We start from the raw sequence: 10787 nt of genomic DNA, 5'->3' as shown, positions 1-10787 counted from the left end.
TGTTCAGCTGGGAGGAGAGTCAGGCTTTGAACTGAATTGTTTTCCATTACCCAAGTTAAGAGAGCACATTGGCAATTTGCTCTTCCCTGGAACTATTGTGAGGTTCTGTTGTAAAGTACACACAGCTGTATCCCTTCAAGCATCAAAAATGAGAGTTTATTCACACCCCTTAAAGTGTTAGTGCATTTCTGGAAATGTATTTAACTTGCTATTCTATGGCAGTTACCTGTCCAAAAAAAATGAGTGAAGAATGTAAGATGCTAACGTGTACCCAAAGCTAACATAGGAATGCTTGATTTATAAAGTAACTTCTTTAATTTTCTGAAAGTTTGCTGTCAATGTGTTTTATTGCAGGCAAATAATCTTTGGCATAAGGAGCAGCCCAGTTAAACCCCTCAAAAGGGGAACATTTTACATTTTCAGATGAGTTTCCTGCTGCTGCTCTCACGTGTCAGCGGTTTTGCACATTGGTTTAATGAAATCTATTTCAGAAAATGAAATAATTGGCCAAGTTTGTCTGCTAGAGCCTTTCACAGATGAAACAAGACATGTTTGCACAATGGCAGGCAGGCAGAGTATTGATTTACCATCTGCCACAGGAAATGCAATCCTGAATTGGTGAGTGCTCCAGTTCAGCTCCTAGGCCAGAAAAATTGGTCACTGAGTTGTTCTGCAGAGGGGAGTGGATCTGAGATTGAGGTGGGATTGGTGTACATGGGATATTTCAATAAAACTGTTGCTTTGGCCTGGCTCAGTTTAGTGGTGAGCAAGTGCTGTTTGCAGATGAGGTGTCTGGGCAGCTGCCCACGATTAGGAATTGTGTCAGATCACTGTCATGAGGTTTTACACTCTCCAGCCTTTGAAATGATGGAAACCACTGATTTCCAATTTGCTTTCTGCAGAGATGAACCTGAGCAAAATGAAATGGCTGTTAATTAGCCAATCTGGAGACTTAATTTTTAAGTGCTATTTGCAGTCATTTGGGTAAGACTGATTTATTTCACAAAGCTCTGGTGCAGATTCACCGTGTAAAGCATTTCCCCTGCGTTATTGAGCTTTCCAGCCAGGTGATGATCATCACCTGGAGCTGCAGCACAAAATAATGACTGGAACAAATTCAGGACAGGAACAATTCCCCAGTAACCTTCTCCAGCCCGGCAGCTGCAGGATGCACGGAATGCACAGTGTGAAGCTGTAACTCTGCCGTGGTGCCAGGCGATGGCAGTGCTGATGGCTCCTGAGCACAGCTCTGCTTGCAGCCCGGGCTGCAGCGTGCCTGGGGCTCTGCACGGAGCTGGAGTGCTGCTGGAATACAAGGTACAGTTGTTTGTAAAAGCAGCTTCTCCCAAAATACTCAGGGAACAGAAGAATGAAAATAGAATCATTTCCATTCCAGGAGTGTACCTGGTATCCATGCACATAAACCAAGTCTTTAGAGCTATGCAATGCTCTTTCAGCTGCTCAGTGAGACATCTGACCAAGCAGGTCATGTATTTGTTCCTCTTCTCTCCCTATCAGGCCCTGAAGGTCCCCTGAACCAAGTCACCCAAACCAGTTTCTTCTTCCCCTGGCTGCTGGCCTCACAATTCCTGGGCTCCAGGCCCATTCCTCCCTTCCTTGAAGGTCCCAGGCTCCTGGGCAGCCCAGTGCTGCTGCTGAGCACCCAGGGCTCTGTCTGTAAAGTTATGGAGTTGGAATTGTTCAGGGGAGGGCTGGGACCCCTCATGGCCAGGGGTGCCTCCACTGTCCTCTGCTTCCTCAGGACTGAGTGGCTCATTCTGTGACATGATTTCCAAGTCTATGTGATTGTTACATTGATTTACTAAACCATGTGTTAGGAGCCTCAGACTTGCAGAAGGTCCAGGCTATAGAGAAAATATTCTGTATTGTGCTATTTACAGATTGTACCATATTGATGCTACTTGTAGAAATCCTGTGCCATACTAATCATAAATTCTGTGCTATGCTAATCAGAATATCCTGCTGAGAAAGCCTTGATTGTAGGTACATTTTAGTGCTGTCTTTATTCTGCCAAAGATCCCTAAAAGAACCCATCTGTCCCCTTGGTGTCAGGTGTAACAGGTGGAATTCAAAGGGAAAAACCCAGGAATATTTCCACTGACAGAATGTTGTCTTTGCACACCTCGGGCTGTGGGTTGGAGTTGGTAGAACTGCATTTCATCCTGCAGCTGGTGTTCAAACAGCTGGAAGCCATCTCTTTGCATTTCCAGGTAAGCTTAGGTTTATATACAGCACTGCAGGCCCATCCTGCTCTCAGCAGCAGCACAGCTGAGAGGGAGCTGCTGCTGCTCTTGCCTTGCCAGGTCAGAATAACAGAGCAACACCAGCTGGCTGTGGTGCTTCCAGCACTGCTGGGACTGCCACTGGAGCAGCTGTGCTGCCAGGAATCAGCAGCAGGGACAAGCCCATGAGAGCAGAGCCTCTGGAGTGGCATCAGCTGCAAGCAGTGTGAGCTGAGAGTGGCACTGATGCACAGCCCCAGGGAGGTCCCACTTGATGCAGAATGGACCCTGAATGGCCAAACTGATCTCACTCCTTCCTCAGGGGCAAAGCAAACTTCCAGGTGTTTGCACCATTTACCTGCTTCTGGAATGGGGATGGTGCTACAGCTGGGAAAAGTAATTCACATTTTTAGGTCTTGGTTGCAAGGTAACATGAGACTGAGGCAGCACCACAAAGGGGAGCATGTGCCTTGGGAACACTCGTGCATGGACAGAGTCATTCCAAATGTTTGTGTTGCATCAGTTCTGCAAATGCTTTTTGTTACAGTGCATAAAAGATACAATAGCTGCCAGCATTAGCTTTGTAAAGAGAGACTGTTTTCTTCTGATGACTAATTATGCAGTGAATATATTCAGTTTGAAGGGACACTTCAATAATTTAGCAGCATGTGCCAGGTAATACAGGAGCTTTTGTCTTACTGGTGGCACAGATCTCCAGTCGTGTGTAACCCAATCCCTGGCTTTATGTTTTCAAGGAAGTGTTTGGTATAGCTCCTGTATCAAGTGCCACTGAAAAGCAGCCTAGATAAGAGATTAAGGTAATGCTCTTCCCTGGGTGTGGGGAAAGTTTACCCTTTGCTGCCCAGGGTGTCTTTTGCAGGCAGTAACTGCTTTATAGTGTGAGGTGTGGATGTGCTGACGTCCAGCAATGAGTTTGCTGCAGGAATGGGAAAATGCTGCAAACTGCATGTTAAACACCCAGGTCAGCTAAGCCTGTCCTCAGGGGTGCATTAACAAATGTAGTTTGACGGAGAATGCTTTCTGTCATTCATGTTTCTTAAATGCAGATTGTTGATTTGCTGGACAGACAAGGAGAGGGGCAATGTTCAGTTCCTGGGAACACTGTGAAATAAAACTCAGGTAATGGATTTTCTTCAACCCTTCCCAAGGTACTTCCTCACAGTTGTGCCATCTCCCAGAAAGGTGTAAGCTCAAATGTCCTTTTCTGACCCACTGCCAACTGGTTCAATCACCTTCCTTCCCTTGCCTATCAAATGCAGCTCAGTACTGATCTACAGCAAAGGGAGATGCATCTGGTCTGGAATATACCATGATTATTGCAGTCAGTAAAGGGCAGAGATAATGCAGTGGTTCAAACTATTCTCAAATGACTAAACTGGAGCTCAAATACAATTTTTACAACTGGTTTTCTTTGGAAGGACAGCTGTCTGCCCTGCTCCTGCTGTAACAGTGGGATTTATATGGAGTCAGGTATCACTTACTGACAGGTAATTGCTTTCTGCAGATACCTGACTCTTTTCCTTGGAGGTCTCCCTTTCCTAAGTAATGCTCATTCTTGATCTGTAGCAGCAGGGTTGCAGACAGCAGTTGGTTGTTTAGGCATTAATGTTTAATTTACAGAGCAGGATCTATATAATTGTAAAGAAGAACATCTACATTTGTGGAACATTGTCAGGCTTCAAACACCAGTATGTAGCATTTCAGAAACACTTTAACTGGGCTGAAACAGCTTTTTTTAAAAACCACAGAAAGATGGTCTAGTTAAAGAGAATAGCTTAGCAAAACCTTGTCATTGAACCCTTCCAGCTTTTGTTCAGCCAGTGGCTGTGTGATGCAGCTGGGGCCATTCTGCAGTGCTGACCTGTGTCTGCCACAATGGCTGAGCTCATCCAGTTCATCATCTGGGCACCTTTCTTTGGTGGTCCTGCAGACAGCAGCAGGGAGATGAGAGAGGATGATTTAACTCTCCAAACTGTTCTGAATGTGGCTTGGCCCAGGGTAGCATTTCCCAGTAGTGACCTTGCTGCTTAACAGGCCTGGTGCTGTCACAGCCACACTGTCAGGAAACAGAAGAGTGGTTTTTTCTCCCTGTAGGCTGATGAAATGTCCTTTGAGGTAACACTGGTCCTGGCACCCCAGGGCTGGCAAAAGGAAAACCACACTTCAAGCAGCAGAATGGATTTCCTCATTCAGTACTGATCCACACACTTCATTCACAAGCTTGACTTCAAAATACAATCACCCATCAGCCATCCTTTTTGTCCTCCTGAGGATGCAAAACCTGCCCTCTTTCTTGTCTTGCACCTTTCTCTATGTGCTTCCCCACTAACTAAAGGCATGATGGGCACTAACTGGGCTGTGTGATTTAGCAGGACTTGGTTCCACTTGTCATGTTCAGCTGATGTCATGGTCCTGCTGCAGTGTTGGGGACATCGTGTGGCTGCCTGTTGAGCTGTTGGTGGCTTTTCCCCCTCAGGAATCACTGCTCCAGCAGACTGGATGTGGGTGTTGGACTGTCAGGAGCCAGTGGCACTGCCCAGGTGAGCTTTGACCCCTCCAGGCAGTGATTGTGCTGCCCTGCTGTAGCTGATTCTTTTTCTTTTGTCAAAGGCCCATTTTGGACTTTTTGAGATCATGCAGAAGCTGGAATCATCCTGCCCAGATTTCAGTGCAGGTACCTCTGTTTTTCTTTTTCAATACCTTTCCAGGCTCCATGGAAAAAGCTTCTGTATCCAGTGCTGATATGTTGGTTTGTTGTCTTGACATTCCAATTGTGTTTATATCCTGTTCAGAGCCACTGCAACGAACCTTTGCTGCCTTGTGTTTAAATAGAGTAGACATGGTAACTAGAAGGCTCTAAGAGTTTCAAACAAAACCTTTAAGGAAGGTTAATTGCCATGCCAATATTTTTTGTGTATGTTCTTCTGGCCAGGTTCATTGTGGGCAATAAATAATCACTTTTCCAGTTGTGATACTTCTAGAAATATCAGAGTAGATGGATTATTTATCTCATTGGGTGTGATGTGACAGAAGAGTCTGGATTAGTGAGGACTAAAATACAGCAACCTGGGGAAAAGGACCATGAGGTAAAGGAGGGGATCCATGGGTGAGACCTGGCTGTGCTCACCTGTGGGAAGGGGGATAGAAATTGGGTCTGCCCCATGCTATGGATGTGCTCCAGCTCTGGAGTCACTTGCATTTTGCTGTTAAGAATATCTGCTGTGTCCATACAGCTGTGCTCTACATCCCAGAGCTGAGACATCTTGTTTAATGTTCTTCTGTGTCCTGGCTGTTCCCTGGTTGGAGTGGGTGGACAGTTCCTGCTCAGTTTGTGCTACCAGTGTCACATGCACTCCCATGAAAAGGTCATGAGATGCGGCCCTGGCAGCTTTGGCAGAGATTGTTAGAAGCCCTCTGGCATTTTCTTTTTTTAAATCAGAAAATACCACTTAGTTTTAACATAACTCCACAAATATTTGCAAAAAATATAATTATTAATGCTGTTTCAAAAGGCCCTACTTTTTCTGCTTCCTTCCTTTAAAGAATATTAAATGATCTCTTGTTCATTTTAAAATGTAGTTTTATGGTTTTCAAACTTCAGAAGTATGAAGTTACAATTAACATTTTCCCAAAGTACAACATAAAATTGAAATAGCAAAAATATTTGTTTAACTATTTTGAGATGCAGTTTGCATGTTTGACTCAAATGGAATGTTTTTTTCTAAAAAACTTTTTGTGGGAGGAAAACCCTTCTGATGATTAAATCCCAGCCTGAGAGAGATGGGACGATATTTCCACTAAAGAGAGACAGAGTTTCTGTGCAGGGGTTCAGGGAAGGAACAGAATCTTTAGTGGAGGTTGTGTTTAGCAGGTCATAACCAGTGGTTTCATCTTCTTACTCTTCTCCCAGTGCCCTGCCTTGCAGATTTGGGAATGCAGAGACTCTTCCTCCGAGACATCACCAAACCATGGAGAAATAGGCAGTATTTTAGCCTACATATATCATGTTCTGCTGAGATCTAGATGCTGTCATAGCAGGAAAACGTTTCCTGCATCTGTCTCACAGCTCCTGCTCCCCAGTGCTTACTGCCAGTGGAGGAGATGTGGTAGAAAATCTGGAGAGAAACTTCTGTCCCAGAAACCACCATGAGCTGTTTGCTTTGCCCTGTTCCTTTTCTGTTCTAACCCTTTGTCATCCCTTTCCTGCCTTCTATGAAGCAAAGAAGAAATTAAGATCAGCTAGTGAAGGGTTTCCTGGATTTGTTGCATAATTTAGCTGCAATATGAACATCTGCACTTTCCATTAGTCATTTTCTAAGAGGTTAAAGAGAGATCATCCCCAAGTCACAGGAAAGGCAAGGGTTACCATTGCTCTAGGCCAAGACATTACAATACTGATGATGACAAAACTATTTGGCAGAGATGCCAGCAATGCCAGAAAACAAGCCACCATCCTAATCAAGGGCAGTATTTTGATTGCTCAGAAAGCCAGCCCAGCTCCCTGCTGTCACACTGTGACAATCCCCAGCCCAGTGTCATTCCAGCTCCCCAGAGTGTTTTGCCAGGGCTGGGGAGAGTCTGTACACACAGCTCCCAGGAGCTGGACCTGCATAAACAGACAGCTGGAGATGGTGGAGGAGAAATTCCCCAAGGGCAGAGTAAAAAGCACCAAGAAATGTAGGGGTGCCCACTCAGAGTGGCTGCAGCACATCTTCCCCACTGAAGGGCACCACCACAGGCTCCACTGAAGCGCCTTTCCTTGCTGACCTGGTCCTTCCTGCTCCAAACAGGTGCTTCATCCTCCCCTGGCACACATGGCTGGCACAAGGGCATGTGGAAGGACAAGGGCCAAGCTGTGCTCTGAGAAACTCCTGGGAAATGGTGATGGTGGCACAAAGAGCAAAGCACAAGATTCCTGAATATCAGACATTCTCCCTGCTGGCAGCTGCAGAGGTATGAGCAATGTGATGGCACAGACTCTCAGTTTCCTTGGCCATATTTTATGCCTTTATTTTCATCTAGACTGATATCCAAGGCTTGCACTTCCTGTGGCAAGATCCTCCAAGCAGTTATGAGCTCTGCAATGTTCCTCCAAGCCTTTTCTTTTTCAGGAATCTTGTTTGCAATTACCATGATTCTGTTTGTCCTTTGTCATGGCACAGATATGCAATTTTCATTTTCTGAAGGAACATCAAATGGGAGGGCAGGAAAGTTTGGGGAAGTAGAATTAGATTTTTAATGATATTTTCTTTAGCCACACTCTAACATATGCTTGTGGTCCAGCACAATTGAATAAGGTGTCCCATTTGTTGTTCTCTCAGTCCCAGAGTTACCAATGCCCATATCCATATTTTTTTTTAAATGCAGGTTACTGGAATAATAAATCAGATCATTCTAGATGCCCACTAGAGCTGATGATCTGCTTCTGTGTAACCAGTGTAGCCAGCAAAAGGAAACAGAGTTCACTCAGCATGCCCAGTTCTGGAATATTCAGAAGAGGAAACAGTCCTATTGGAGGATTCCTACAGAAACCAAAGCCAGAAAGCAGCCCTGATTGGGAACCTCCTCTGCTCAACTATTTTGTTACAAGTGGCCCAAAGAAGAATGATTTTCATTTTTCAATTCTTGTTGCAGCAGCAGCTCTGGGTTAAGCAATTGTTATGGTGTCCTCAGGGCACCAAACCAAAAAATCTCAGACAGAGGGCCCAGATGCAGAATTCCCCGTGATAACCTAAACCAAATGCTACTGGATGCAGCTCCCTCAAGATCTCCCTGCTCACAGCCTTGCTGGTGGCCAGCATCCAGACTGAGCATTAGTAAAACCAACAAACCAAACAGTTCCCACAGTAAGTGCCTTGCTCTCCAGTTAACTTATTTAACTGTGGAGCTTCTAAGGGGGGTGTTTCATCTGCTGTTATTGCAATAAGTGAGTATCCATGGCAAACCCAAGGGCACTGCCCTACAGCAATGAAGTCTTGGCTAAGCAGCAGCAGGAACTGAAAAAGGTCAGAGCTCCACAGCAGCCCTGCTCCATTTTAAAAATAAAGCCCATCAGTTTGCTAAGAAATGAGGCAGGTTCTTCAAAGGCTTGCAGATCAAACCTGGGGTGTCTCATATCAATTTTCCCAAAGTCACTGGGGGAAGAAAGGAAAATGCTCAGACAAGTTTACAGGAGAGCAGCACAGAGCTTCAGTGCCAAGGGAGGGACAAGAACAGAAGGGACTTTGGGGCTTTGCAGAGGCCAAGGAACAGGGAACATTTTCCCTGCTGCTCTTTCCCCACCTCTGTCCCGTTCTTGTGCTCCCAAAGGTATAACTTCCTGCTATAATCTATTTTTCATCCTTTAGGCAGGGACCATTTCTGTATGGTTCTGTACCTGGATAGTCTTGCAGTGCCACCTTCTCTAGGATTGTCAGTACATTGCTGTGGTGATCTGCAGCTCTTCCATTCCACCTCTTGGATAACACTGCTGAAGTCCACTCCTGAAGGAGCCTTTGTGTATCAATTTTGCTTAAGCTTCAAGGAATGTATCAACATGTAAGTAAAAACCCAGTGAGTCCTCTTAACTGTGTTGAATTATTGTAAAATTATTCTTCCCAATCTGAATGAGAATAGGATGCTCTGGATTTGTAATACAAATCCTGTACATTAAGGACATGGATGGTTGTACACCCACTGCAAAAGATATTTTTCTGTCAGCCTCCTCATTGACTGACCTGTGTGGTTTTATTTCTTAATAACAGCAAAGGACTAAATGCACTCCTAAAAGAGCTTATATCAGGTCTGTGTTCTTCTTCTTGCTTGCAGTCTGCTCTTAGATTTGTGCTAAGCAATGTCCTGCCTTCCCCAAGGCAGCTTCATACTTCAATATATGCTTGCCTTTACAGGAGTTATCTTTGAGACAACTCAAAGAAAGTTGAAATATATCCTTCTCTTCTCAGGTACTCCTATTGTTGCAGTAAAAGCATGGGAGATGTCAGCAAACTGGCTCTGCCAAGCTCCTGCAGCTTTGATCTGATGGCTGGATTTTATCTGTAGGTGTTTTGAGGAGGATGAGTGCTTTTCACAAGAATGATGCGGAAAAAATAAAAGCAAACTAATTAACTTCCATAAAGTTATCCTTACTCATTTTCTCTTCCCTTTCCTGCTGTGTTTGTGGTAACAGCTCATTAGAGCCTGTGTTTGCAATAGCTGCAGCATGAGACAGGAGATTTCATTTCCCCTCCTGCTTTCCAGGATGTGGCAGAACCGAGGCCGCCTCCCCAGCGCTACCGGGGGGTTTGTGCTGCTCACTGAGCACAGCTTTAACCTGAGCTCCTTTCTTGTAGGAAACTCCTGTTCCTGCCTCGAGGGAGGAAGAGGAGCTGGGATTTCTCCTTTGAGAGATGTGGGGCTCATGTTTGAAGAAGAAAAACGCCTGTGCTGTTTTCCCCCCTGACAAGCATAAGCATGGAGAACAGAGATGCTGCTGGTGTCTCTGGAGAGCTCTGGCAGCCCTGCCTGCCCTGCAGAGGAGCCGGAGTCTGGTTGGATGGTTTGAATCTCTGCCATCATTTGGAGCAGAATGAAGCTCTGTGAAAGGACAGAGACTGAATGCCAATGGGGCTGTCATTAGCTCGGGCAGCCCAGGCAGCAGCTGATGTGCAGTTTGTGGTGGAAGTCATGCAGACAGAAGGGGTGCCTGGGGGTGGAGAGGCCCCAGCCCCTGGCTGCAGCCCGGCCCCAAAGGTGTGCTCCAGCCTTGCTGCTGGGATGCACCAGGCACAGCTGGTGGCTTCACAAGACACAAAGGCTCCATGGACCATCCATTTGCTGTCAATTTTTCAGTGATGTTGGGTGCTGCTGGCCCAGCTCCATCTTTCTTCCACAGTAATCAAAGGAAATGCACCCTAGTCTTGAAGTCTGGTGGTTCAGGACTGAAAGCTTAATGGCTTTCCTTGGCTTTTTTTTCCCCTCTCTCTTTTATGAAGCATAGGGTGTTTAGAACTATGGAAGCAGTGCAAGAAAAATATTAATGAATAACTATGGAGTGCAGACATTAATGCATTCCTTTCTCTTGAAATAACTGGCTTTTCTCTGTGGGGTCTGTAACAAAAAAAAGTGTCTGCAGAGTCTGAACCTGCTGTATAGAAGCCAAAGTAGATGATGATGATTTAGAACTTCACTGTTTTTTTTTTTTTCCCTAAAATGTTATCTCTGCATTTATCATGTTGCAAAAAATCTCTTTCTCTGAGAAATTATAAACCTAAGGCACAGGGTCAGCTCTTGAGATTCTGGGTGATGGAAAGTATGAACAAATAATGATTTTTGGGATTCTCTCCCACACCCCAAACTCCAACTGATGCTGGAAAGGAGGAATTAAAGCATTGCAAGCATCCCACCATTGGGGTTCTCCAGTGCTGGGTTGGGTTTTCAGCTTTTGTTTTCCTGCAGTTATGGGCCAAGGGCTACATGCAACAAATATGGGGCTGTGCTATAGTAACAATTCTCCCAGGTTTGAATCGCAGGTCAGGGCAGAAACCT

The 10787-nt window shown here is 45.3% G+C and overlaps 1 long non-coding RNA gene across 1 annotated transcript; it reads left to right on the top strand.

Moving 5' to 3' along the window:
• Positions 1-4159: 4159 nt before the first annotated feature.
• LOC129127806 (uncharacterized) lies at positions 4160-10644 on the top strand. Its single transcript, XR_008535209.2, has 4 exons — positions 4160-4938; positions 7055-7217; positions 8612-8801; positions 9593-10644. It is a non-coding gene; the product is annotated as an uncharacterized LOC129127806 (long non-coding RNA).
• Positions 10645-10787: the final 143 nt, after the last annotated feature.

Source organism: Agelaius phoeniceus, chromosome 17, assembly GCF_051311805.1.
Source record: "Agelaius phoeniceus isolate bAgePho1 chromosome 17, bAgePho1.hap1, whole genome shotgun sequence".
In the NCBI taxonomy this organism is placed as follows: domain Eukaryota; kingdom Metazoa; phylum Chordata; class Aves; order Passeriformes; family Icteridae; genus Agelaius; species Agelaius phoeniceus.
This window is presented reverse-complemented; position numbering and strand designations above follow the sequence as displayed.